The 5,223-nt window shown below is 37.7% G+C and overlaps 1 long non-coding RNA gene across 1 annotated transcript; it reads right to left on the reverse strand.

The window, feature by feature from the left end:
- Positions 1-1,880: 1,880 nt before the first annotated feature.
- Positions 1,881-4,903, reverse strand: LOC143132525 (uncharacterized). The gene is made up of 4 exons (XR_012988325.1): positions 4,793-4,903; positions 3,582-3,649; positions 3,222-3,396; positions 1,881-2,840 (listed from the first exon to the last, which is right to left on the reverse strand). It is a non-coding gene; the product is annotated as an uncharacterized LOC143132525 (long non-coding RNA).
- Between the last annotated feature and the right edge of the window lie 320 nt (positions 4,904-5,223).

Genomic DNA, 5,223 nt, shown 5'->3' on the forward strand with positions numbered 1-5,223 from the left:
CAAATTGTATGTGTATGATTAACCTGACATTCTCTGGGGGTATGCCAAGTTTCGTAGAATTTCATCTATGGGGGGGTCTAAAAAATTAAGTTATGTGTACATTTAGTGACTCTACACTCATTGGCCTGTAGATGGTGGTGCACACACATGCACACACACACACAGGCACACATATACTATCGGTATTAGAACGGCCCATACATAATTACAAATTCAGTAGGATTAAAAGAAAGCCAAAATAAATATTCATCATCATGGCTGCATTTCTAGTATTGGCGATAAGTAGTCGTTTGTCCACTAGATGGCGCATCGTTGCATTGAGACGTAATTTTGTTGGAATTTAATCTAAAGTGGGTTGGAAAGACTATGCTTCCTACAAGGACAAGACTGTAGGCTACAGTATCTTACCGCAGAGAACGTCTAAGGGTAGGATGATTTCTGCATGACATGTAATTCCCATTTACTCTTGAAGCCGAAATAAATCTGAGAATGTTTATCGGACATGCTTGTTTTTTACTGCAGGTAGGCTACGTTAATCCTATCAATAGCAGAACGTAGGTAAAATAATGTTACCGTTAGCATGGTTGAGTGATGGAGGCCAATTTGATTATTGATGTATTTGTAGAAAACCATAAATGCGTTTATAGGCTACCAAGCAAATCGATAACAGCACTAATTGTATCTTTCGACTGTCATCTCATTTGCTTATGACCATAACCTAGGCTACTAACAGGAGCTAAGTGAGTTAGCCACAACACGTTCGCTACGTGATGTTTTTTTAATGGAAAATATATAGGCTACCTGAAAGATAACCTGTCTATGATGCATCCTAAACACCGGGCTGGGACATTTCTGCTCAAGGTCTCAAAAAGCATCTGAGTCAACGTTCATTCCCAAACACCCATATAGGCTACTTCAATCCTCTATTTTCAAAGGTGATTCAAGTAAGGAAGAGCATGGCTCAAAGTAAAGTAACTGAAACTACATAAATTCTTCAAAGTGATTAATTTGTGTCAACTCGCCGCAATGTAGATTTATTAACGTACCCGTGATGATCTACATCTCCATTTAAACCAGATGTTTTAGAGCGCACGTTGAGATGTATTCAGGGCAGGGCTGTTGTTGCACGTGCTACAAAAATCATTCTTTGCGATGGATGATTTAGTACCAATGTTACACCTGTCAGATACAGTTTTGCCTATGGCTATTTGGCCATATAGCCATAGGCTATATGGCTATTTGTTTGTTCGAAGTGCGTGTTTAGGGTGTGAGAGGGGAGTCGATGTGCTTTTCCAGCTTGGTAGTTGTAGTCTATGCGATTAAAAAAACGTGTGTGTGAAGTATCCAAACAATGATAACGCTTTCATTATGGCTGCTTTAGCCACAGACCTTGAGCTACTGTACAGTGGGTTGGGTTCCATTTAGAAGTGTCCAATTCATTCGCCCTTTCCGTGATTCACACAGCTACGTAAAATGTATTACTACTGATATGCAAAACTATTAACTTTTCGCCAAGAGGTGGCAGCTTGATACTGTAAGGTGTAAGCCATTGGTTCCAAAGGAGATTTTATTTGGGTCGCCAGTGACAATTTGTGTTGTGTAATAGGCCTAGCATAGGGCCTACACTGTAAGAAATTATCCCGTAAAAAAACAGGAATCAACTGGCAGCAGAGTTTCCAGGAGATTCCTGTTATTTAACGGTGCCCTGGTTTAACGTTAAGTTAATGTAAAATAACAACATTAATTTCCTGTAAATTAACAGGAAACAACTGGCAGGATTTCCAGGAGCTTCCCGTTGTTTAACGGCAGACTACCATAACATTAAATTCCTGTATAACAATTTTCATGTTGGGTAACAAGAAAAAAATGTGATCTTCGCGTTAGTTACACAACAGGTCTTTATTTTTTTACAATTACAGGAAACAAGTGCCATATATTGAGTTCATCCACTCTCAAATCAACATTTTAAAGATAAAAATCCATGTTTTCACATCAGTTACTTATTTGTAATTTAACAGATATTTTATTTCACAGCACTTACTTGACAGTCTAACAGTAAAGTAATCTTTTTGAAAGATGAAGGGACATGAAGCAAGATAAATAGTAATTTTGGAAAATGTAGACTGACTATAATCGTATTTCAGGATCAGGGAATAAGACAGAGAAGAATGATCATGGAAAATAAAAACATCGCATTAGGCTCGTGTATCATGTATGAATGTAAAATGTAGATACATAGTAGTATTTTGAAAATCGGATTTCAAAGAACAGGCAATAAGACACAGAGGAATTACAATGGAAAACAAAAACATTTCATTAGGCCCGTTTAAAATGTAGACACGCTATCTAGTTGTATTTTGAAAATCGTATTTCAAAAAACAAGGAATAAGGTACAAAAGAATTATCATGAAAAACAAAAACATCGCATTAGGCTCGTGTATCACGTATGTATGTAAAATGTAGACACGTGATCTAGTTGTATTTCAAAAATCGTGAATAAGGTACAAAAGAATTATCATGGAAAATAAAAACATTGCATTAGGCTTGTGTATCACATATGTATGTAAAATGTAGACATGTTATCTACAGTAGTACTATTTCAAAATCAAATAAGATACAGAATAATTATCACAGATAATTATCAATATCATTGCATCGCATTGGGCTTGTGTACATGTGAAAATGAATAAACTGACAGATTATGTCCAGAAGAATTTAAAGTACAGAGATGAGTATAAATGATAATCAGGGAGGAAATCAAGTAACATTCATGAGAAATCAAGTATAACATTCACTTTACTTATTAGTGATTGTTCTTAGGCTTCTTCTGGGCCTTTTTTCTGTGAGAGAGAGAAAGAGAGAGAGAGAAAGAGAGAGAGTTACAAAAACTGATAGGGTACACTAGGATTCATGTAGAGGAAAATTGTGCCAAAGTGAATGAATCGGATGTGAATTTGTAACGTTAACACACTTTCTCACAATGAAATTAACTGACATTTATTACTTACTGTAACTGCATTTATATTTGATTTAATCAGTTGTATGAAGTAGAAGTATAGTGTTCTGTGGTTATTACAGCAGTACTATGCATGATTGCTCTCTACAGAGGGTGTAATCCTGCATAGTAGTGCTTATAACTACATAGTAGACTACTACACAACCCCCCCAATACATACCACACATAAAACAAATTCTGGTTCGAAAGTGTGACATGAACTTACCTCTGGATGAATTCAAGGGTGCACGCTGCCTCCTCCTGATATTGCAGATTCAGAATGTAGAAGGTGGAGAAACATGTCGCAAGGCCTGTTAGAAATGTGGCGAGGTTGGACCCTTCACAAACGATTAAGGATTCAATGCTGACCATCCACTTTTGATGATTACCTTGTCGTTCACCTGAAAAAAATAATTTATCATATTCAATTTAAGATATAGATCCACATGTCAACTATGATTAGATTCATTTTAGGATTTTGTCCAAACAAAATTCAATACAGAAAAAAAAACATTTAGTATTCAAAAGTTGATTTAAATATGTATATGTTGATCATTATTACTCTAGTGAATGAAAACAAACATACCTAGTAATATCAGGCGAGGCGTCACAGGTAGGCTTGGAAGACTCAACATCAGCTACGGTCGCACATCCCTTAGCAAAAGAAAAGAAAGGCACTCAACAACTCTGATTTGTGTGTGTGTGTGTGTGTGTGTGTGTGTGAGTGAGAAAGTGAATGTAATCTCTGAGTGTGTGTGTGTGTGTGTGTGTATGTAAGGAGTGAGTGAATGTGAGTTGTCTGCAAGGTGAGTATGAAAGGTGTGTGTGTGTGTGTGTGTGTGTGTGTCTGCCGTTGAATGATTAAAAGTGATGAGGCGGGTGTGATAAGATGTTTGTGTGAGGAATGTGTGTGCAAAGTAAGGGGGCTTGCTTTTGAAATAGTGTCCGTCTTATCAAAACCACATTGTTTATGGTTTCTATATATGTGCGTCTAAAGACCTAGATAGATAAATAGATAGATAGATAGATACTTTATTGATCCCCAGGGGAAATCCAAGACCTGCATGTCTCTTAAATTGTATTTGCCAATCTGGAACACAGCATGGAAGGTCTATATTGGGTATATAGTCATGAATTTAGGTATGGCTCACATAAATAGACGCAGTGGACTGATGTCCACATATCTGACATGTAAACATCTTCCTGTTGCATGCCGCTAGCTCAAATGAACTCGGGAGGAATACCATACGCGTGTCATGCAACCACCTCTGCTATGGAGAGCTAGCTAGGCTACTAACTAGCATTAGCTTTTCAAACTGAAGGACTTAACACAACTTTAAGTAATTACCAACACGGGCGAAATCCATGCATACAAGTAAACACTGAAAGCAGCAGTCAACACTGATCCGTTTGTACCATATTGTTTATTTGGCCACTGGTTTATTAAACTGATGATGCTAAGCAGACTTAGCTTGCAAGCACGTGTTATAGCAGGTAAATCCCGCGAGTCAAACTTTCAAAAACTACGCATACCCTACACATACCAATACATTTAGATGGCTCCAGATTGCAATGAAGAAACGTAAAATTTGATCGACAAGTGTAGTGATAACGATAACGCATGGCTTAAGAAGGGCGAAAGCGCGGTCTTGGCTAGCTGAATAGCACTGCTACTAACTTCGTTTCAGCAGGGTAACATTCAGAGATGTTGTATTATACAACTTAATATAAACATGACCAGTGTGCTTTCAAACGTTGTATTGATTGTATCTGGTCAAAGGTGACAGATAAACTCACCTTATTGTGTTGATGGCTTTCGATGGGTTTGGGTATGATTCCAACGTATCGTCTTCTCTCAGCAGACAGCTTCCCATCACCAGAACGAAGGTAACGTTAATAGATAACAGGAAGTACGTGTGTTCCAGAATAAACAATAGACCTCTGAAGTTCGCCTACAAAAAAGCTGCCATCTTTGACATCCGGTATCTGGCGATTTTTCCTATGGGAAAATAACATGGAGATTTTGAATAATCGCACCTGTTAAAGTCTCGTGGGGATGAAAAAGTCTGAAATGCATACGTTTTCCTGAACACACTTTTGTCCTCTGCCTTCGAGTGGATACTGTGATCTCCGGTAAGTGAAGGTGGCACACTTAGATTTTTGCTATCCCAGAGCTAACTTGTAATGCAATTTACCATAGGTAGTTAGCTTCAATTAACAACCGGATC

The sequence above is a fragment of the Alosa pseudoharengus genome, unplaced genomic scaffold, assembly GCF_046254945.1.
Source record: "Alosa pseudoharengus isolate Yale_2024_CS ecotype anadromous, Long Island Sound unplaced genomic scaffold, YU_APseudo_1.1 YU_APseudo_1.1_scf_19, whole genome shotgun sequence".
NCBI lineage: Eukaryota > Metazoa > Chordata > Actinopteri > Clupeiformes > Clupeidae > Alosa > Alosa pseudoharengus.